The 24,686-nt window shown below is 43.3% G+C and overlaps 1 protein-coding gene across 1 annotated transcript in view; it reads left to right on the top strand.

The window, feature by feature from the left end:
- The window catches only part of LOC150084481 (protein O-mannosyl-transferase Tmtc3-like), a 775,447-nt gene that overhangs the window by 82,403 nt on the left and 668,358 nt on the right, over window positions 1-24,686 (top strand). The gene's annotated exons all lie outside the window — the stretch shown is intronic.

Genomic DNA, 24,686 nt, shown 5'->3' on the forward strand with positions numbered 1-24,686 from the left:
CCAAAGCGCCTCTGCTGCAGCACGCCGCCTGGCGTTCTGAACTGGGCACCTTTGCCCAGTTCGCTTTTAAAACCCCATCCCTAGGCAGGGAAGGGGAAGAGATGGGCCTCTGTCTCATCCCCCCTACCCTACCCCCTTTTTCCCCTGGTGGGGCTTGCTCCACTGACACTCCTGGGATCGCTTTCTCTTTCGTTCCCATACTTCTACTTGTTCCCCCCAATCTTCAGTCTTCCCCCAATCTGCCTTTACCGACCGACTTTTAATGTCCCAACTGCAAGCTGTAAACTCCAATGCAAAAAAATTAACATAACCTTCATTTAAAACCTATCTCGGCCTTACCTAAACCCCTAGCGTCTACCCCACTTTTTTTTTTTTTTTTTTTTACATAGGGCATGGCCACTGAAATCTCAGGAAATTAGGAGGCAGGGCCTGCCAAAGTAAACAATTGTAATACTGGTGTACCTGATCTGCCTCCACGGGGCCGAGTGTGGGCAACATTGGGTCTCAGTAGGGGTCCAGTGGCTAAATGACCAGATGAACAACGGTACACGACAGTACACATGTACAATATCCATACACTTTTAAATCACTGGCCTCAACAGTGTTCTGTTTCACATGACAATGTATACTACGCAGAGATGGGGGAACCCCTGGTGCCATTTGACATTAATACACTTTAAACTTTACACTTCCAACTAAACTTATTAGAGTGTAACATAGGATAAAATATCAGCAAATACATAAGATATATAAACATAGAGGAAAAATTATATACATACAGAAATCGTGCATTCATAGAAAAATTGCCGACTCAGTACAGAGATCTTCCGCGAAGCGGCTCAGACAAGACACCGAAGAAGACGAAGGAAATCCCCATGAAAACTTCAAAGACATGAACGTTGTGCGTCACAGACTCTATGACTACATGTTTAATGATTCAAATAAGGTTAACAGAGCGGCTAATTACTTAATTACTTAACAAGTACAGGTCACTGTTGAAAAAAAGCCGTGAACTAGGGTTGAATTTGAAAGTGTCTGCATTTCTGCCAAGACACGATAGGAGGGAGTATATGATGAGAGCCTTGTTGATCAATTCGGCGCTAGAAAGATTGTGCAAGGCTCAAGGGGTAGAATTTTTTTCAGCCTGGTCTGTACTTGTTAACAGGAGAGACTGCTTCTACAGGGATGGGATACATTTAAATAGAAAGGGTGCAAGAATATTTCCTGATGATGTTATCGAGGCAGTGTTATGTGGGTCGGAAAACCGACCCACCTAACACTGCCTGTGTTAGGTGGGGCCTGTGTTAGGTGGGTCCTGTGTTAGTTAGGCAGTGTTAGCTTGGGGGGGGGGTACAAGGACTAATAGGTTAACAGTAGCCACTGGCAGAGGTGAAAGTGATTCTTGCACTGCTTCTATGGGAATGAGCAGAAGCCTGGAAAACAAGATGCAGGATATTTCAGAGACTGCTGGGAATCATTGCGGTACAAGTAAACACATGGGTTGTGTTAGGGTAACTAAGAATTGGAACAGGTGCATGTATACTTGTGTGTACACCAATGCTAGAAGTTTGGTAAATAAATTTGATCAATTTGAGGTATTTGATCAAAGCATCAAAGGCGGATATATAAAAACGTCTACAGAAAGGATAGGAAGGGAGGAGGGTTTATGCTATTAGTTAAAAAATACATAAAATCCGAGGAAGTGAAGCCAGTCGACATCGCTGGACAGTGCATTGTCGAGTCAGTGTGGTGTGACATAAGCATTAGGAGATCAAAATTGAGAGTAAGAGTGTGCTACAGGCTTAACGACTCTGATGAGTATAATACGAAACTGTACAGGGAAATAGAGTGGGCCAGTAAATCAGAGAGTCTTATAATGGGAGATTTTAATTTCCCAGATATTGACTGGAATTTGGGGGCTGGTTACTCACACACTAGCAGGGCTTTTGTGGATTTATTGGATGATTGTTTTCTACATCAGCATGTTCGGGAGGCTACTAGAGGGAGTAATACTCTTGATTTGATTATCAGCAGTGATTCTTCATGCATTAAGAATCTGCAGATAAATGAACCACTAGGTGGCAGTGATCACAGTGTGCTGAAGTGGGAGTTACTGAAAGAGGTAACTACCATTAGGGGTAAAGGGAAGGGTTATTGCTTCCGTAAAGGCGACTACGATGGACTGAGACAGTATTTAAATTCTATACAGTGGGACCAACTGATGATGTTACCAACAGCAAATTCAAAATGGGAAGCATTCAAAGAACTTATCTGGAAGCTACTAGGCTTTACATACCAACTAAGAAATATTGTTCAAGGTTTAGGCCAAAATGGATGTCAGATGAACAAATGAGACATATGGCAGAGAAGAAAAATGCATGGGATACTTACAAATTAACACATGACACAGAAGCCTATGATAGATACAAGTTGATATGCAACGTATGATAGATACAAGTTACAAAGGAGGTTAGGCAGGCGAAGGCAGATTACGAGAAATCCTTGGCAAGGGATGCAAAGAAAAACAGCAAAGAGTTCTTTACTTATGTAATCTCTAGAAGGAAGGGGATGAATCAGATTGGTCCACTTGATATTGATGGGTCAACTGTTGATGATCCTGCTCAGGTAGCTAACAAACTAAATGAATATTTTGCATCGACATTCACACATGAGGAGTTATTCAGCAAGGGGAATGCCAGAGGTGTATTCAACTCTAGCAGTCAGCTACAGAATCTTGAAATAACTGGGAGTAAAGTGGAGGAGAAACTGTTGAAGATAAACACAAGAAAGGCACCCGGGGTGGATGGGATCTATCCAGTTATATTAAAGGAGGCAGCAAAGGAAGTAAGCAAACACTTAGCCATAATTATGAGAGCTTCCTTGGACTCAGGGGAGGTACCCATAGACTGGAAATGTGCAAATGTGACCCCAATTCACAAAGGAGGATCAAAGGCTGACACAAGTAATTATAGACCTGTGAGCTTAACTTCTGTTCCAGGAAAATTAATGGAGGCACTGGTTAAAGAAGCACTGCAGGATCATTTAGACAAGACTTCAGTTATAGCTCAGACACAGCATGGTTTTGTTAAGGGGAAGTCTTGCCTGACCAATTTGATTGGATACTATGATGCAGTCACAAAGGAACTGGATGCAGGGAATAACTTTGATATTATATACTTGGATCTTAGAAAGGCTTTTGATACTGTTGCACATGGAAGACTGCTACACAATTTGGAGCAGTGTGACATTGGAGGCAAATTGCTGGTATGGATAAAGGGGTGGTTGAGGGGGAGAAGACAGAGAGTGGTAATCAATGGACACTGCTCATCGTGGACTAATGTTATTAGTGGAGTCCCTCATGGCTCAGTGTTGGGTCCATTATTGTTTTCTGTATTTATTAATGATATTGATGATGGTATATCAAGCTTAATGTCCAAGTTTGCAGATGATACAAAGGTTGGCAGGGTTGTCAAGGACACTACTGATACTATGCTGCTGCAACAGGATCTGGAAAGGTTGAGCAGATGGGCTGAGAGGTGGCAAATGAAGTTTAACATTGACAAATGTAAAATACTACACATGGGAAACAGCAACCCCAGAGCAACGTATCAACTCTGTGGTACTACACTGACAGTGGTAGAGAATGAAAGGGACTTGGGGGTGATTGTGCAGGCAGATATGAAGTTCTCTGAGCAGTGCAGACTGGCTGCAAGAGTAGCTCATGGAGTATTGTCAATGATATACAGGAATTTTTCCAGCAGGGATAAGGAGGTGATTATTCCATTGTATAAGGCAATGGTCAGGCCACACCTAGAGTACTGTATACAGGTCTGGAGGCCTCATTTCAAGAAGGATGTAGAGCTGCTGGAACGAGTACAGAGAAGGGCAACAAGATTAGTGAATGGAACAAAGGGGTGCTCTTACGAAGAAAGGCTTAATTTTGCAAATTACAATGTCTGGAGACTAGGCACCAGCGAGGTGATCTGATAGAGGTGTATAAAGCCTTGAATGGTTTAAGCATGCTCAATGCTGATGGGACTCTTCCTCTAGCTCAGAAAAATCACCTGAGAGGGCATAAATTCAAATTGACGAAAGACAGATGTAGGATAGACGTGCGAAAATTTGCCTTTAGCCAGCGGGTGGTTGGTTGGTTGGTGGAACAGACTTCCATCCCTTGTAGTGGAGGTTGATAGCCTAAATAAGTTTAAGGCTCAGCTGGACAGGTATTTTGAACGAACAGAGGGGTGAAGTGGAAGTGGTTTTTTTTTTTTTTTTTGGCTGATGCTGCATAAGCTTGCTTTCTTGCATCAAATGCCTCTACTAATGCTAATGCTAATGCTAATGCGTCCTGAGTAATATTTAATTCTTCAGTCGTTTTATCTTCAGAATTTGCGGTTGTCCCAGTTTTTTGATCAGTAGATAAACCACCAGCAATCTCTTTCTCAGGAGACGATTGTGGCATTTTGGGAAGCAATAAGGGGGTGCTGTCGTTTCCTCCCTCAGACATATCTGTAAGTTTTCTGACACCAATATTATTTCCATTCATACTGATGCCCTATTCCATGTTATCCAATGCAAATTCAATATTAAACTCGGATATGCTGTCCTGAGAAAAGAAACTATGTAACGGTACAGTGATGGCGGCAGTTTGGTGTAGTGATCACACAGTACGGGATTAGACAAGGAAATCTGTCAACCTCATTTGTTTATAGCGCTTATGTCAGGCAAAAGGCTAACTGAAAGTTCGAACGCTTTAGGAGGGAGACTATGGACGTCCAGTCAAGGTCACACAGCTTGTTCTGCTACATGCGTGGGGAGAACTGTCGCAACAAATGGACAATGGCCGAACACGCTGGTAAAGCAATTACAGCGACGAGCATGCAGAAATTTAAACAGTACTTATCTTTTGTCCATTCTTAAAACAAAATGGTCGCATCTGGCATTTGCACGAGTCCTTTTTGAAGTAGTAGCACTAAAAGGTAACTAAATACTGCTTCCTTAATAAACAAAACTAAAAAATAATACGGAGCACAGGTACATACAACCGTTCACATTCGTTCCCCTAGCGGTGTCCGATGTTTAAGAGCCAATCCTCTGTCAGCGTTGCTCCTACATCGTACCCGGACGTCGTACGAAACCAGACGAGTTCTATTCCTAAGAAGACGAAAGTGCACGCCGTTCTGATAAAGTCGGATTCCAAGACTCTGAAGACCAGTGAGGATGTAAGGCAGACTGTTTAACAGGCTGTAAAGCCTGTTCTGAAGAATGTAAATATCCGCAGAATGAGAACCATTAAAGATAATGGAGTTGTGCTAGAGGTCTCCAGTCAAGAAGGTGGCCAAAAGGTACTTAACTGTGAGACTATAAAGGCGAAGGATATGAAGACTGAGGTCCCCAAGAAGTCTGGTAAACGTCTCATCATCTACGATTCTGATGTCGAAAAATAAGATTTTATTTCTGAGCTCTTTGAGCGCAATCTTAGTTTTCACAGTGTGAGTAGATCTCTTTTCCACACGAGTACCATTGTTAGGTCAGTGGCGAAAGTCACGAATAAGGACACTAAGGAGGACCGGATCATCCAGGTTCCCAAAGAGATGCGGAATATCTTGATCGAGAAAGGCAGAGTGTTCCTGCACTGCTTGTCTTACAAAGTCCGAGATATATACTTCACAGTGAAGTGTTTCAAATGTCTAGCATTCGAGCACCAAGCAAAGAACTGTAAATTCAAGGCTGTGTGTAGCCAGTGTGCTGGGGAGGGCCACTTTCTTAAGGAGTGCTCAAAGCACGCCGACAAGCCTACCTGTGTGAACTGCTTGAAGCGCTGTGGTGACTCTGCCCATTCTGTTCGTAGTAGGGATTGCCCTATCTATAAGAACTACCTTGAGTAGATTAAATGCAAAGTTGTTTATGGATAGTTTTCCATAGGTACTGCTCAATGAGTTCAGCTTCCTCTTGGTCAGTGCACTTCCTGCTGCTCAGCTGGCAGGGTGGTGCTCTTTTCGAATGTTAGTTCCTTCTTTGTGCTGGCCGTTCATGGTGGTTGAACGGCTCTGGTTACCATATAATGGTTGTATAAATATATATAGAACTCTAAATATGTATGTTGTGCTTTGCACACTTTTGTAAGTTTATTTCCGCATGTTAGCGGATGTTAGCATTTTATTACAACTTCTTGTCGTTGCATTCAGTATGTTGATGTGTAAATATGATGCAAATAACCTAATCGATGTATATAATAGTTGACTTCTAAAATGATTATAAATTTCTGATTGTAGGTTTGATCAAAGCAATCGGATCTTTATTTAAATAGTGTATAAAGTGGGAAATATAAAGGGGTAGTAGCGTCTTGCCTCCATGGGGATAGGGATGGTAAACTTCCATGCTGGCTTCCAGCAAGGAAGGCTAAATAGGTCGATGTAAATAGCTAAATTGCATTGTTGAGCTTACTGCTCCGGAAACGCTCCAATGAGTGTACATATGATGATGTCCGGGTGGAGGGCCCCGGTACCATTTTGGCGAACTGGGTAAACAGTGTTGTTTTTGCTTTGATCTAGCATTTATTAAAGTGATCTTCGTGCTTCCAATGGGAGACTCCTTATTGACCTGTGCAGTGACTACTACTGACTGGTTGGCCTTGCTTCCACACAGTCCGTCAAAAGTGACTAGTGTAGTGCGGGACTCTCTTGGAATCGAACATTGTGTTTTCATAAGCCTATAAAGCCATATACAAATATATACATATACTTTTCAAAGTAATGTTGCAAATTGTGTGTATTTACTCAAAGAAACTGACTATGTCTGTTCAGCAAAGGGCCAAGCTAGGCTCGAAGACATCCGACGGCGAGGCGATGGACGTTGTTGGTCCTGGCGATTTTAGCACTCCGGACAGCAGAGTTGGAGGCTCAGGTCCAGTAGCGACACAAGTAGTGCTCGACCGTTTGCCTGGAGACCTTGTTGAGGTTTACATGGAAGGTGACTTATCCAATGATTCGACGGTTGTCGAGTCAACCCAGAGAACTGCTGTGAAGCGGCTCAGAGAGGAACCCTCCGATGAAGAAGGAGATTCGAAAGAAAACTTCAAAGACATGAAAGTTGTGGGTCAGCGACTCCATGACTACATGTTCCATGACTCGAATAAAGTCAACAGAGCGGCAATGCACGCCATTCTAGGAATGTGGGACCAGCTGGAAGCCAAGGCTATCGAAGTATGTGCCGAAAACCAGTCGCTAAAGGTTATGTTGAAGAGTCAAAAAAAATCAAATTACTGTATTAGGGTTACCCGTAAATGATTACATTAACCCGTATTTGTGTCTGGAAATTGCGTATGTTCTATGGTTGATTTGCCTGTTTTGCTGGACGAAAAAACCCCAGTTACTGGGGAGAAAAACCTTGCTATCTACGCCTTAGACCAACTAACTCAGCCACGGAGTGAAAAAGGCCCATTAAAGTTCCTCGCGTCATCGACGTGATTCGAACCCAGGCCTTTTCCACCCGGTGTGGGGAGGATTGTGACGATACCACTGTGCTACCCACACAGACTTGCAGTCTGTGAAGCTTGTTCTGAAGAGCGTGAATGTTCGCCAAACGAGAACAATCAAGGACACTGGAGTTGTACTGGAGGTGGCCAGCAAAGAGGACGCCCAAAGGGTACTGAACTGTGAGCCTATAAAAGCTAAGGGTATGAAGACCGTTGTCCCCAAGAAGCCCGGCACGCGTCTCATCATCTACGACATAGATGCAGATGTCGAGAAAAAAGATTTCCTAACTGAGTTATATGAGTTTAACTTCAGTTCTCACGGTGTCAACAGAGCACTATTCCAGCAGAGTCCTTTGATTCAGTCCTTATTCGCGTCTGTGTCGGTCGCTAATCAGAATACAAAGAACTGGATCGTCAAGGTTCCAACAGAGTTGCGGAATACTCTTGATCTAGAAAGGCAGAGTGTTCTTGCATTGCTCGTCCTACAAAGTCCGAGATACCCACTTCACAGTGAAGTTTCAAATGTCTTGCCATCGGGAACTTAGCGAGGAACTGTAAATTCAAGGCTGTGTGTGGTCATTGTGCAGGGGAAGGCCACCTTTTCAAGGAGTGTCCCAAGAAAGCCGAGAAGCCTATTTGTGGCAACTATAAAAAGCGAGGGGAACGTCTCTGACCATTCTTTTCGTAGTAGAGATTGTCCCATCTACAAGAGTTATTTAGAACAGATAAAGAGTAAGGTTGTTTATTGATAGTACACCCATAACATCTTTTAACGTAGGGTTCAGCGTAATACAGATCAACGGTCAGAGATCGTATTCGATGGCTCTGCAGTGGCCGAATGCTCCAGAAAAGAAAAATGTCTGTATCATTTTGCATGAGCCCTGTACTGGGACCAATACTGTGGAACATCACAATGGATGAACTCCTTAATACGGTCATTGGTGAAGCATCCTCGCAAGCCTTCGCAGATGACCTCATCCTTATGGTCGCCGGAAACAGCAGATTACAACTTGAAACAAAGGCAAACCATGCCCTACAAATTCTTCTGAAATGGACCGAAAAGCACAATCTCAGGATCTCCAAAGAAAAAACTAATTCTATCCTCCTAAGGGGCTTCCTTGATCCGAGGAGACCCCCTCAGATCAAGATTGGTAGCACCACACTGAGACTATCAAAAGAGCTCAAGTACATGGGTGTAATACTTGACGCCACCCTTTCCTTTAAAACGCATCTCAACTACACCAGGAAGAAAATTAGGGACTACACGGCCCTCATCACCAGGGTTGCAAAAAGGGACTGGGGGCTAAACAGCAAAACCCTCAAGCTCATATACAAAGCAGCCTTTATACCGATAGCAATCTATGCATCGGGAGCATGGTATTCTAAAGTCACCATGGCAGTAAACCACAGGTTACTCGACTCCATTCACAGAGCCATGCTATTAGCCATCACACGGGCCTGCAGCACAGTAAGTACACATGCGTTGCAGGTGCTGGCTGGAACCCTTCCACTCGACCTGGAAGTGGCCAGAATCGGTATCCTCTATGAAATTTCTAAGGGGAACGCCTGCACCTTCATGGGCTTCAATGCAGATCCCACTGCTAACCGAGCGACCGAAAAGAAAAGGCTCACTGCTCACCTCACGCAAATATGGCAATCTAGATGGGACAACTCTTCCAAGGGAGAGATCACTAGGAAATTTCTCCCCAACGTGGAGAAATTGCATCCGAAGGCCCCGCTGTGGTTCTCACCGGGCCTCTATACAACCTTTCTACTTACCGGACACGGAGCATTCAAGGCAAAACTCACAGCCCTGGGCATCACAGAGGACCCTGCCTGCTGCTGTGGGGAGTCTGAGAGCTGGCAGCATCTCATGTACGATTGCCGGCTCTACGATGACCTTCGCTGCCAGCTCATCTCCAGGATCACCTTCTTGCCCAGAGACAGAGAAAAGCACCTACTCGACAGTAAAGAGCAATACATTACATTCTCCAAATTCGCAGAAGACCTCTACAAGAGAAGACGTACCCTCATCGTACAACAACCAAACCGTGACCAACAGCAATAAAACTAATTCAAGCTGAGAACTGATAACGATGAAATGTCATGACTGCCGCATCGTGGACCCTACAAGGAAACGGATTCTACTAAGAATAAAGGACACGGCTTACAACCATTAGAATGACCACAACCCTGGACTTTTCAAAGGAACACACCGACCTGGATCGTGCAGTTCACTGCCACCAAGCCATTTTGGCGAACAAAATCGAGCACCTGACTCGATTACTTTAAACCCAAACCCAGGCGGGAAGAGGGGAGACACCCTGTCCCCCCCTCTCTCCGCCGACCCTCCTTTTCCTTCTGGTGAGGCATGGATATGCCTCACTGACCACCTGGGGACATCTACTCTGTCGCCCCCATACTTCTACCTTTACCCCCCAGCCTTCTGCCTCTCCTCCCCCACTCTATCTATACACGATGCAAACGCCCTACATCCTAAATTAATCAAATCAAAAATAATTTTCGCCCAGTCTCGGCCTATCACATGCATTGCCCTGCTCTTGCCGTTTGAACGCTATGCGCTGTATGCAAACATTCAAAAATAAATTACAACTGCATGTGTATGTATATGTATATATATTTGTATATATTTATATAAATTTATGTATATATATACACACTTATATATTTTCAATTTTTATTTTTTTATTATTATTTTTTTAATTATTTTGTTGTTTTATTTATTTATTTTTTTATTTTTTTAATAATTTTATTTATTTTTTTATTATTATTATTATCTTTTTATTTTTATTTTTTTTTATTTTATTTTATTTTTTATTTATTTTTATTTTATTTTATTTTTTTTTTTTTTTAGGTCCTAGCCGCCGAAATCTCAGGAAATTAAGCGGCAGGACCTGCCAGAGTAACTTAAGTCAAGTGAGTTCCTGGTCTGCCTCCACGGGGCGAAAGTGGGGCAACGTTGGGCCTCAATTGGGGTCCAGCGGCTAAATGACCAGATGAACAACGGTACACGACACCACACAAATACAATTCCCACACACTTTTAAATCTCTGGCTTTTCCAGTCAACTGGTTCACCCACAATGTAAACTACGCGGAGATGGGGCAAACCCCTGGTGCCGTTGGACACTAAACACACTTTCACTTTCACTTCATTTTGCATGAGCCGTATTTGGCAAATGATAAGTTTCGCGGATATCCCCAAGGTTATAGGGTTGTTCAGTCTAGTCAGGGTTGTCAGGCCGCAATAGTAGTTTGCAACAGGGATCTGGTGGTTACCTAGTTGCAGAAGTTGTGCTCCACGCACTGTGTTTGTGCGGAGATCATTGGCTCATTTGGCAGAATGTACTTGGTTAGTATTTACGCCCAGTATCGGAAAGTACGACAGGCCTATCTGCGGTACATAGATGAGTTGTGGGCTGTGTTAGCAGAAAATAAAATACTCATAGTCATAGTTACTAATGCCAAGTCAGTAAGCTGGGGTAGTATAAATTCCGATTATAGAAGACTACTCTTTGAAGATTGTATACTGGCGAACCGACTCGAGTTTCTAAATGTCCCTAATCAACCTTGTACCTTCTCTACACTGCAAGGTGTAGAGTAGGTACAACATAGATATTACGCTATGCACCGGTAATCCTGTGAATGAAGTCACGAAGTGGTCGGTGGAGACAGAATGGTCGACGAGTGATCACCAGGTCTGACGATGTGAGATCCGTCCTTTTGAACGCAGAACTGTCATTTGTGATGTGGATAGATTTGTGGAGAGTACCGCTAACTGGAGAAGGTTTAAGTCAGTCTTAAACGACGTAACTGCCGATGAGACCTGTAGACAATATTGGCGTTGTAGCCTGGCTGCCCAAAGAATTTTTTTAATCAGTGAGCTTATTCAGAAAGCTTGTTGTGCTTCCATGAGGAGAGGAAGGAATAGAACGACGTCTGTTCCATGGTTGTGTTGGAAGTTAAGCTGACTTAGACGCCTTGTCAATAAGACTCGCAGGAAGTTTCAGCGAGCCAGACGGTCAGTTTAGCAGAACCTGTATGACTACTGGGAGCGTTATGCTGTGGCAAGGAGAAATTATACCAAGGTGATTCGAGATTTCAAGCGGAAGGCTTGGCAGGAATTTGTATCTGATAGAGGCAACTCGAACCCTTGGGGACTGCCATACTGGTTAGTTATGGATAAGGTTTGACTTGACCATGTCCACCATTCAGTTTTCGGGGGATTGAGAGAGTCTCAGACCTGGAACGATACGATGCTTACGGTGCTCAGTGCGCTTTTTGTCGTTGACAACGTCGATGGTGAAACGGCTGAACAGACTGCTATTCGTTTGGCTAACCAGAGCGGTAGTTCTGGTGCATCCAGCGAGATGTTTACCCTAGCTGAACTTGAGTGGGCTCTGAAGCGAATGAGAAATTGTAGGGCCGCTACGTTGATAACATTTCAGCGGAGGTCTTGAAGGAATTTTTTCGGCAATGTCCTAACTTATTGTTGTCGCTGTCAAACCAATGCCTCACAGAGGGGACGTTTCCACAGAGTTGGAAAGAAGCCAGAATCATCGTTCTCCTGAAGGGAGACTATCGTGAGAGGACTGACCTGTCTTCTTACAGTGCTGTTTGCCTTACTATCTGTTCTTGGAAAGACGTTTGAAAGGCTCATAATGAATTGCTTAAACAAGGCATATAGAGACAAACGCGAGGAGTCCGACCGGCAGTATGGCTTCACATTGGGCCAATCAGCCGAGGACGTCATGGCGAGACTGCTCTCGCCACGCCCTTGATTTCATGGGAGCTTTTGACTGCCTTTGGTGGAAAAGCAGTCTATGCCAATTGAGGCTTGTGGACTGTCTGAGTGATATCTACCGTCTCATGCGTAGCTACTTTGACGATGGGAGAGTGGTGGTGTATAACCGCTTCGAGAAAGTTGTCACACGGTCTTCAGAGGAGTTCCGCAGTGGTCCTTTTATGTGGAATAATTATATTGGACTAATTATTGAATATTGGACTAATATTGGACTAATTATTGAACCAAGTCTGGAATGGTGTTGAGATCGTAGCTTATGCAGAGGATGTTGCTGTACCGGTGTGCGGTAGAGTGTAGAGTGCATTTAGTGTCAAGCGGCACCAGGGGTTTCCCCCATCTCAGCGTTGCTTTCATTGTAGGTGGTCCAGTTCACTGGATAAGCCAGAGATTTAAATGTGTGTGGATATTGTATACGTATAGTGTTATGTACCGCGGTTCTTCTCAGCCCCGTGGAGGCAGGCCAGGTATACCAGCATTATAATTATTTATTCTGGCAGGTCCTGCGCACTAATTTCCTGAGATTTCAGTGGCTAGGACCTTAAAAAAACATTGATCTTTGGCATGGCGGGCGGGGGGGGGCATAAGAGCGCAAGGATTTGAAAGGCCGAAACTATTGGCAAACAGTAATTTGGACATGATTAAATTTGGATGTGTAGGGCAATCGCTTTTCTACAGATAGAGTAAGGGAGGGAGCCTAAAGCTTGGGGGGGGGGAAAGACAGACAGAAATATGGAGTCAATAGGGAAGGCGACCCCAATAGGTGTCAGTGGGGCATGCCCATGCCCCACCACAAAGAAAATTGGGGGTGTCGAGGAGGGAAGGAGAAAAGAGAACAGTCACCTCCCCCCCTGCCAGGGAAGTGGAGTGGAAGGAAAGCCAGGAAAGGGTGCCCAGCTTGGTCGCCAATTGGTGCACTGGCAGCAAATCTGCTGTTCAAGGTAGGGAAAAGATATTGGTCCAACAAAGCAGTCGGAACCAATTCCCCGATGTCATTCATGGGCTATGTGTCCATCCAGGTAGGTTGAGGTCAGTCACGTTTATGGGTTATATACCCGACCAGGGTAGTGCCTCGTGGAGTGTCTCTTTTGAATCCCGGATGAATCTCGTCCGTTGATCCTGTTTGCGTCATCCGGGAGGGCGGTCCATTGCCTTTTCAATCCAGTTAGCCCATCGTTGGTTCTTAAATCTGGTGAGGATCTTATATTCTTCGCTTGTGTCCAAGAGATGATGCTCCTGACCTCGCGGCACGAAGGTCAATCTTGTTATTAGGTTTCCCCGTAGGTCCTCGTAGTTTGTACATTCATGCATGAGGTGGGTACAGCTTTCAGGTTCGCCACATGAACAGTTGGGGAGGGAGGTCTTGGAGGAGGCCCAGAGATGTTAGTTTCTCGTTGAATGGGCCGTGACCCCTCAATAAGTAGGTGGCATATAGGCCTGGGTGGAACCATACAGGTAGTTTCGGGAAAACCCTGTCTACATCAGGTATGAAGCGTAGTGTCACCTCGACACGACAGATTGAACAGTTTGGTTGAGTCTGTCCACATGTTTTGCCATTCCTGTTTTAATTGTGCCAAGAGCCGAGCTTTTTCCATTTTTATATTGTTTGTGGGTTCAATCGTAAAGCCTGAGTAGGTCACAGAGATTCCTTTCGATACGTAGTATGCTAGTCAGCATCTGACCACTTCGAGATCTTGTGATAAGGATCCAGTAAGAACCTGGAGCGCCTCCGTGCTAGTGATTTTGAACAACATTGTTCATTGTGTTGGGTCCAGTATTCTTTTGTTGGTGGTTAGTCTGGTTCTATTGTACCATATTGGTGCACCGTATGTGATCGCTGGGAGAAACGTAGTCTTGTAGTACAGCAACACGGTTTGTTTACTCAGCCCCAGTCCTTGTGTGAGACTCGCGCAATCAGGCCCGAGTAGTTCCTAATCTTGGTCCTGAGTAGCCTGAGATGCGGTTGGAATTTCAAAAATGCTTGACAGCTTGCTGTCAAAAATGATCCCGAGGTATTTCATTTTTTGGGCGAATTTGATTGTTGCGCGATTTATTTTAATTTGCAGTGGCCTCCTTATGTCCAATGTTCCCTTAAGCAAGATGAAAGTCGTTTTGGCAGGCGAGATCTGTAGAAAGCTCTAAGTAGCCCACCGCTGTATACAGCGGTTGGCTACTTAGAACTCAGAACTCTATTACTTATATGTAGAGTATACAGAGCTTGAATATGTCGAGTCTCAAGTTATGCCCTATTATCTGCGGTCACAGTGAGAATTAAATCATCCGCAAATACTTGGGTTACCACCTCCCCTAGGCCGGCGTTCAAGAAATAATCGAACACTATAGTGGTCCGAGCACGGAACCTTGGGGGCATCCCCTGTGGATGTTCCTGCTGACCTGTTGGTATGGTACTTTCACTTCTAATTTTCGGTGTAAGAAGTAGCTTTTGATATTATTATAAAGGTTGCTTGGGACCTGTGCCATTCTGAGCCTGCCCAGGACGCTCGGCCACCAAAGTGAGTCGAACGCCCCGGCAAAATGTGCGGAAAAGTGAAAAGTGTAAAGTGTGTTTAGGGTCAAGCGGCACCAGGGGTTTCCCCCATCTCCGCGTGGTTTTCATTGTGGGTGAGCGAGTTGATTGGAAAAACCAGAGATTTAAAAGTGTATGGACTTTCTATATGTGTGATGCCTTGTACCGTTGTTCATCTGGTCCTTTAGCCCGCCAGACCCCTACTGAGGCCAGACGTTGTCCCACTTTCGCCCCGTGGAGGCAGACCAGGTAATCACTAGTATATATCACTCTGGCAGGTCCTGCCACCTAATTTACTGAGATTTCAGTGGCTAGGACCTATAAAAAAAAATCGCGTACTCGTCGCGGGATGCTCTAGGAGAAGTCCAAAATGTTGGGTAAAATTAATTTAGATTGGTGATTTTAGATTGTGTGGGGCGTGTTCGCGTTGCTCTCAGATAGAGTGGGATAAAGGCTGAAGACTGGGGGCAGTTAGACAGAAATATGGAGCCGAAAGGGAAGGCAACTCCAGTTTACAGTGGGGCATGCCCATGCCCCACCAGAGGGAAGAAATAGGGTGGGAGGGGGAGTGGACAGCAAACTGTCCCTTCCACACCCTGCCAGGAAGAGGTGAGACAGTGAGTCAGACAAGGGAGCTGGCTCAGGTTGCTAATGTGGCCTGTGCGGTAAATTAAAAAAATATATTATTTTTATTTTAGGGTTGCCCGTAATTAAATACATTAACCCGTATTTGTGTCTGTAAATTGCGTATGTTCTATGGTTGATTTGCCTGTTTTGCTGGACGAAAAAACCCCAGTTACTGGGGACAAAAACCTTGTTGTCTACGCCTGAGACCAACAAACTCAGCCATGGAGTGAAAAAAAGCCTATTAAAGTTTCTCGCCTCATCGACGGAATTCGAACCCAGGCCTTTTCCACCCGGTGTGGGGAGGACTGTGACGATACCACTGTGTTACCCGCGCAGACGGCCTGTGCGGTAGAGGTGTAAAGTGTATTCGTGTCTAGCGGCACCGGGGGTTTCCCCCAACTCCGCGTTGCTTTCATTGTAGGTGTAACAGTTCACTGTAAAGGCCAGAGATTTAAAAGTGTACGGATTTTGTAAGTGTAGTGTTGTGTAGCCGCTAGACCCTTTCTGGGGCCCAACGTTGTCCACACTTTGCCTCGTGGAGGCAAACCAGGTACCCAGTAGTTGATATTTTACTCTGGCAGCCCCTGCTACCTAGTTTCCTGAGATTTCAGTGGCTAGGGCCTTAAAAAAAAAAATAAATAAAAATAAATAAATAAATAAAATAATCGCTAAAAAAGGTTTAAGCCGAAAGAGTTTTGCGTGAGCGGTTTGAATTTGGACATATTTTAATTTTTAACATTGTGTGGGACGTTCGCTAGTGTATAGACAGAGTAGGGGAGGGAGACTAAAGACTGGGTGGAAAAGCCAGAAGTATGAGGACAATAGAGTAGGTGTCCCCAAAAGCAGTAGGGCAGGCCCATGCCCCACCAGAGGTAGAGAAGCGGGGAGTGGCAGGGGTGAAACAGGAAACCGTCTCCCCCCTGCCTGGGGATTGGGAATTAAAGGTGAATAGGACTAGTGAGTCCTATTCAGCCCGCCATATGACGTAATGCAAGTAGTTCCTGCATTTATGTCCAGGCCGGGCTTTTTGTCACTTGGTTTGTTTGCATGTACTCATCTTCGTCGGTTAGTTCCTATGGCTGTGTCTGACCAGGTTCCTTGTCACTTTGCTATTTTCTTGATCTTGGTAGGGTCCTATTGGGTCCTTTGATCCATTTATGGCCTCACTTTGGTTGGGGTTGTCTTCTTCCACGCTCATTTTGATTTCCTCCTACTCTTTGCAGTCTTGTGGAGTGGTCGATTTTCTTCGAGCATGTAATTTACTTTCATTCATTGTGGATGGCAATTTCCGTTCTTCTTCGGTCGAAGACTTCTCGTGCAAATTGGCTCAAAGCCGCGTAGTCGTCTTCTGTGTCCAAGAGATGGTGTTCTTTATTTTTTGGTATGTACTGTATTTTAGTTATTAGCAGGCTTCTGTGTTCCATATAGCACTCACAGTCGTGCATTATATGATGCCATGTTTCAGGCTCACCACAGGTGCAAGTTAGCTCCTCCGTTATACCCAGCATGTTCAATTCTGCCTTGAATGGGCCATGGCCCGTTAGTAAGCACGTTGCATTTAACCCCGGGTTAAACCACGGGGGGCTTTTGGATACGTCTTGGCAACCAGTGGTATGAATCTCTTCGTCACTTCGCCTTTGTTTGATGCTGTCCATCTGTCCTGCCACAGGTGTAGCAAGTGAGCCACGATTCTATGCTTTTCTGCTTTGCGGTTGTTGTTTTGATCTAGGGTGAGTCCATAGATGGTAGTGGGTGTTCCCTTAGACAGGTGGTACATGAGCCCGCAGCGAGTCACCTCCAGGTCCAGTGGGAGGACTCCTGTAAAGACCTGGAGGGCGTGCGTGCTCACTGTTCTGCATGCACGAGAGATGATGAGCATAACCCCATTTTTTTTTTTTTTTGGCTGATGCTGAATAAGCTTGCTTTCTTGCATCATATGCCTCTACTAATGCTAATGCTAATAATGCTACGATGGATTGTGTCCAGGTGTCTTTTATTTACTACTGTTCCTGCTTTTTTGTACCATGTCGGGGATCCGTAGGTAATGGCTGGGATGAAAATTGCTTTGTAATACAGGGACAGGGTTTTTCTGTTTAATCCCCAGTCCCTGCGTGAGACTCTTGCTATTAATGCTGCGTAATTCCTTAGTTTTTCTTTCAGGTGGATGATGTGAGGGGTGAAGGATAAATTACTGTCGATTGTAATTCCTAAGTATCGTATTTGTTTTGCAAGTTTGATGGTTGCTCCTGCTATCTTTATTTGCGGTGGTCTGTGGATGTCAAGCACTCCTTTCAGTAGAGCAGAGTTCGTCTTCGTGGGTGAGATCTTCAACATGTGTAGCTTTCCCCAATCCTGTAACAACTGTATTGCCTGGTTTGCATGAGTCTCCAGGCCCGATCTGGAGTCCGTCTCCACTATCAGGACCAAATCGTCAGCAAAGGCCTGGCAGCTCACTTCGCCCAAGTCCTGAGCCAGGAAGTCGTCAAAGACAATGTTCCACATGAGTGGCCCCAAGACCGAGCCCTGGGGGCAGCCCCTGCGGACCCATCGAGCCACTTTTCGAAAAGGTGTTACCACCTCAATTCTTCGGTCAGTTAGGTAATCCTTTATACACTGGTTTGTTGGGAGCGCTACCTCCCGGAGCCAAAAAGCCAGTTGAGTTTTAAGTAGGATACAGACTTGGGCCTCGGTTCACAAGCTAATGCTATCGCCGACGAAGTCGCAGTGCATGATGCTTAAAGGACTCTTAAGTCTAAACAGACATCCCACGGTAGGCCTTGGGCTCTCCTTGGGCTTTGCTTCAGTGTTTAAGTATCTGGGAATCAATCTTGATCAGAGACTGAGTTTTATTCCTCATGCGAAGACCTTGAGGAATAAGATAAAAAAGTTCTATGGGAAACTGAGGAGAATTACTCGAACTGACTGGGGAATCAAAGGAAGGAACTTGGACATTCTATACAAATGCCTCTTTGTTCCTATTATTTCCTATGCCTGTGGAGCCTGGGGTCAGGCTGTAAACAGATGTGTTGTGAAGTGACACTTGATGGTGGCTCAGAGGTTTGTGCTGCTCAGAGTGCTGCCTAGAACCTGCTGCACTGTCTCCACAGAAACGCTATAGATTACAGCCGGTACAGTGCCAGTTGACTTGGTAGGCCTCGAGCGACTCCTGAGATATCGCACCAAGAACAATATATCTACGGAACTGATGGGTGTCCGTTGTTGCGCCGATGTGGGAAGAAAATAAGGCGGACACGACTTGAAGGTTGAGAGCAAGCGTATTTCGCTAGAGGTCCGTCGGTTCTCGTAAGATCGTTGGGCGACGGCCTGAAAGGGCAGAGTGACGTTCGAATTATTGCGTGACGTTCGAAGTTGGAACAGATACGAAGGTGGCCCAAGCTTAGGGTCTTTCAGGCTATGGTTGTTACTGGACACGGACTTCGGTTGCGGCTACATCAACTAGGCCTTGCGGACAGTGATCACTATCGTTGCAGGCAGATTGAGGATAGCCAGCATGTCATTTTTCAATGTCAGCTGTACCAGCCCCAGGGGCTATTCTGGGGTGCATATAGTGCGAGTTATCCGAGTGATATATAGATTTGATTGTGAATTTAGTTAATTTGCTTTCTTGTTTATTTACTTGTACAGTTTGCCAAGGCCAGTTTAGCTAGTCCTACTTCCTCGTAGTCTCGGATGGGCAGTCGGGGAAAATTCCCCGGCTGGCTAAACGGGCTAAATTGATTGTTAGATTTGGGATTTTGGAGAGCTCGTTAAGAGCATTTTCGTGCCCTTGATTTTGTTCCTGGGACCACAACCCGTTTAACTTGGGTTGTGGACAGTTTTTATTGGTTTCTGATAGATTTCGGAGATCTTTTAATAAGTTAATTCAGCAGCTGTGTTTATTCAGTGTTCATTGTGCACGACTCTTGAGCCGTGTATATATTGTATGTAGTTGTTATTTCTCATTGTTGAGACTTAACTTTTAAATTGTAAATAGTTGTTTTTTATTGTATACATGACAAGTATAGAAGAATCAGATTCAACGTCAAGTGAAGAAGAACTGGCGGAAGTAATATCTGAGGACACAGATGATGAAAAGATGGAGACCGGAAAAGTTCCGTCTAATCAAGTCCAAGAATTGCCAAAGACGCAGGTTTTTATTGGAAGAACACTGTTACGGACTCCTCCGCGTCCTAGGTCCTCCTCTCTCTCAACTTCCCAGCAGAATTCACAAAGTCACGGTGAAACAAAGAAAAGGAAAGCAAGAACTGGTAATAGTGTTGAAAAGAATAATCAGGAAAGTGCAAAGAAAACTGGTTCTCATAAGAAAAGAAGAACTGATGGGAACAAAGAAAGATCCAAGTACGAAGGATTGGAATATCGTAAAGAAACAAGAGGTAGGCTTAGGACCTACTTACATGATACGCAAAATAAATTTTCCACAACAGCTATGAAAACAATCTTAGAACTATGGGATATCTTGGAAATGAAGGCTATGGATGTTCACATAGAAAACTTGTTATTAAAAGAAAAGTTAGAGGGAAAGAAAAAAGAAAAGAAAAGCTATGCTTATGTAGCTCAAGAACCAGTGAAAGATACCAAGAAATCATCAAAGTGTGTATTGATTAAAGCAGTAGATGAAAGATTCAAGACAAGCGATGATGTAAAAAAGGAAGTCTTGAAAGAACTTAGACCAGTTCTGAAAGAAGTGAAAGTAAAAAAATATAAGAACAATGCGAGACTGCGGGATTGTGTTGGAGGCGGAGGGAGAGGACGATATTAAGAGGATAAGAGGATGTTCGAAGATACAAGAAGTTGGATTAAAATATGTTATTCCAAAGGTTGTTCATCCCAGAATTGTGGTTTTTGACATTGAAAAGGACATTCAAAAAGATGATTTTCTGGAGCAGGTTTGGATTAAAAATTGTAAAGAATATGGGGTTTCTAGGAAAGAATTCAGTGAAAATGTTGAAGTAGTCTCTATAAATAGTGTCAAGAATGGCAATGTGTCAAATTGGATATTGGAGGTTAGATCGAGGCTTCTGAATATAATACGACAGAAAGAAAGAATATATGCCGATTGGATGGCATACAAATACAAAGAAATATTCTCTGTGGCTCAAGGTTACAAATGCTTAGGATTCGGTCATGTATCTAAGTATTGTAAAAGAGAAGCTGTATGTGGACATTGTGCCCAGAAGGGCCATGCATACAGGAACTGTAAAAATAAGGCAGAGGGACCAGTCTGCTGTAACTGCAAAAACAGAAGCAGAAAATGTGATCACACTGCTGCTGATAAGGATTGTCCTGAGTACAAAAGAGCTTTGGAATTATATAAAAATAAGATCAGTTATGGCTGAAAAACTTAATGTGTTGCAATTAAATGCACAACGAGCAAAGGCGGTAGCAGCTCAAATACATTTGGAAATGGAAAAGAAGGGTATTGACATAAGTCTATTGCAGGAGCTTTATGAAGTAGGTGGCAACGTACGGGGATATCCAAGTAATTACAGGATTTTGGCAGACGGAAAAAGTCCGAAGGTTGCGATAGTAGTGAGAGGAAACGATCTTGTGGTTACTAAGATCACAACTCTATCCAATGAAAATATGATATGTGCTGAAGTTATTGGAGCAATTGGTAGAGTGTATATGATCTCATTATACTGTCAGCACTCAGTTGATATAAATCCTTATATTAATTACTTGGAGAAGATAAAGGACGTACTTCAAGGTTGCCATATAGTTGTTGGAATGGACTCTAATTCTGAATCTGTACTATGGGGTAGAGTGTAGAGTGTGTTTAGTGTCAAACGGCACCAGGGGTTTCCCCCCATCTCCGCGGGCTATACATTGTGGGTGTGAAACAGAACACTGTCAATGCCAGAGGTTTAAAAGTGTATGGATTTTGTAGATGTGTAGTGTCGTGTACCGTTGTTCCTCTGGTCATTTAGCCGCTGGGCCCCTAATGGGACCCAACGTTGTCCACACTCTGCCTCGTGGAGGCAGACCAGGTACACCAGTATTATAGTTATTTACTCTGGCAGGTCCTGCCACCTAATTTCCTGAGATTTCAGTGGCAAGGACCTTAAAAAAATATATAATAAAATAAATAATAAAAATAATAATAATAAAAAAATAAAAAAATAAAAAATAAATAAAGAAAATAAAAATAATAATAATTAAAAAAAAAAGTTATAGTTATGGGTCAGCCATAAGAGGTACTATTTATGCAAATAAATGTTGTTAAGTTTTTGGGTGGAGGGCTCATTCAATTTAACAATGGTTCAGACACTAGTAATTATAATTAAAAGAGAGAGAGAGGGGTGGGGAGACTGAAGACTGGGGGAAAAGACAGAATGGGGTTGTGCGGAGTCTGATGATAGAGGTGAGATCCTTGAGGACTTCCTATCTACCTCTGGTATGGTGGTTGTCAATATTCCTGGCCATATGCCAACATATAGCTCTGTACATGGGCAATCCTATATAGATGTTACAGTATGTACTGTGTCAATTCTCGATAAGTTACATGACTGGAAGTAGTTGATTACTTAACTACAAGTGATCATAATGGTATTGTGTTTAAACTGAGTCAGATAGAGAAAATACGGAAATAAAGGAAGCAGAAAGGTTTTCTATCAAAACAGTTAATTGGGAGGGTTTTGATCTGGCCTTCAATGACAAAGTAAATGAAATAAATTGGGATTTACTAAGTCCTGAAGAATATGTATGTAAATTTCAGGACATAGTTTATGGAGCTTCAAACTTTTCAATGAAAAAGAAAAAGCTTGTATCCAGACCTGTAATATGGTGGAATAGAAATTTACAACAAATGAAGAAAGAATTGAGAAAAGCCAGGAAAAGATTTCAAAGGTATAGAAGGTTGGGGGACATTCAAATGACGGAATTGTATAAGAATACGTATAGGAATCTGTGTAAAAATTATGTTAAAGCAATTAATGATTCGAAGCAGACTTCTTGGAAGTCGTATGTGATGGAAAAAAGCTCGAGAGATCCCTGGAACACTGTTTTTAAATTAATTACTGATAAGTATATTTTTAATTCTATAAATTTTACTGTTAGAACAGGAGATATGGACACTTTACGATGGAGTGAATCCATGGATATGATCTTGGATGAGTTGTTTCCTGATATGGACACACAAGAACTAAGCCAAGAACAGAAGGAAATGATACGAGGCAATGCCACTCAAAGTTCCAGTATATGTGAACAAAATTTTACCATGGAAGAGGTCCAAGATGCTGTTGTACAGGCGGTTGACGACGGGTCGCCTGGTCTTGATTTAATAGAAGTTAAGATAATGAAAAGGGTTTTTAATATGACCCGATTTAATGGTCAAGATGTTTAACAAATGCTTGGAGATGGGTTCGTTCCCTGAGGTGTGGAGAATGGCCGTTTTGAAACTGATTATCAAACGTCCGGATAAACTACCAAGTGAAGCAGGTTCGTACCGTCCCATAGCATTGTTGTCTGTAATAGCTAAAATTATGAACGACTGTGTATCAGTCGGTTGATAATTAAATATGATGAGAATCAAATGTCCTCTGATAACCAGTATGGTTATAAAAAAGGTACGTCTACAGAGGACGCTATTTATCAGATGACAACATACGTTCAGAGCTATGAGGGGCGTTACGTTCTTGGAATTTTTGTTGATTTTCACGGCCCATTCGACATGCTTTGGTGGGAGGGAATCCTTTCCAGGATTAGACCCATTGGATGTTCTGAAAAATTGTATTTAGTTTTTAAAGAATATTTTTCAAATAGAAAGATAATTATCAGGACAAAATATACTGAAGTAAAAAGGAATGTTAAACGAGGTTGTCCACAGGGCTCGGTGATTGGTCCTCACGCCTGGACAATAGTTATGGATGACTTTTTGAGAAGAAATCACGTTGGTGTGAATGTAGTGGCATATGCCGATGATCTGTTAATTCTGGTTTTTGGCAACGCAAGGTCCCAACTAGAGGCACGTGCCTCTCAAATAATGGAGGAATTGATAGATAGAGTGGTCCAGATTGTATAAGTTACAGATCTCAAAAACAAAGACTGTACAGATGCTGCTTAAAGGACGACTGAGTATGAATAGAAATCCAGTTGTTAAAGCATTTGATATGTCAATTAGGTATATGACTTCTGTAAAGTACCTTGGTGCGTGTGTAGGGGAGAGGATGGCGTTTTTGGAGCACATGAAGTACTTAAAAAATAAAGTTCGAGTGCTGAATGCCAAGCTGAGAAGAATGATTAGAACTGATTGGGGGATAAAAGGAAGAGCGTTGAATCTCCTTTATGACTGTGTATTTGTCCCCATAATCAAATATTTTTCTGTGGCTTGGTTGCACAGAATAACTAATAGTGTTGAAAAGAAGTACTTGCTCCAAGCGCAGAGGTTCGTCTCCTATGCACAACACGGGCCTGCAGAACAGTGTCGACAGATGCTCTGCAGGTCTTGGCTGGGCGATTTCCGGCTGATTTGCAGACCATCTTGTCGGCGTTACTATACTGTACTAGAAAGAACATCAGGAAAACTGTGTTGGGAGTTTCCTCTTGCCCAGATCTAAATAGGATATACTCAAGATCTGATTATAAAGAAGAGAAGGCAAGAATTAAAAATGAACTGATGGCTGTATGGCAACAGAGGTGGGACACTAGTGAAAAAGGACGTGTCAACCATATGTTTTACCGAGAGTTGACATACTAAATGTGCGGGCAAATCCTTGGCAGCAATTTGGACTACATGCCACTTTTCTTATTACTGGACATGGATTGGCAAAAACACTCCATGAGTTGGGACTTGCGGAAAAGGATTTATGTTCTTGAGAGTTACAAGAAACTAGTGTCCATATTATGCTCCATTGTGATCAATATGTTGATCTAAGACATGAATTGGAGATAAGTCTAGGTAAAGTTGAACAACAAGATCTTTGGATCATGTTGATGGATAGGGCTCTCCTATGGTATTTTAATAAGTTTGTGAGTCTAGTTTTTAAACGGAGAGCAAGGCTAGATAGTAGTTCCCACCTCTTCGTGGCTGGCGACAGTAACGCAGCCAATCAGGATATGTAAGACGACGATAGATAACACTATATCCTTCTTGGCTGCGGCTAAGAGGATTAGTGCTCTCCTAAGATGTGTTGTGATGTTGAATTTTAAATAGTATTTTTTATTATTATAATATATTTTTAAGAACAGCTTAAGATAATATCACTGAAGAAGCAT

The sequence above is a fragment of the Mastigoproctus giganteus genome, chromosome 6 (genome assembly GCF_048544385.1).
Source record: "Mastigoproctus giganteus isolate SK-2022 chromosome 6, ASM4854438v1, whole genome shotgun sequence".
NCBI classification, from domain to species: domain Eukaryota; kingdom Metazoa; phylum Arthropoda; class Arachnida; order Uropygi; family Thelyphonidae; genus Mastigoproctus; species Mastigoproctus giganteus.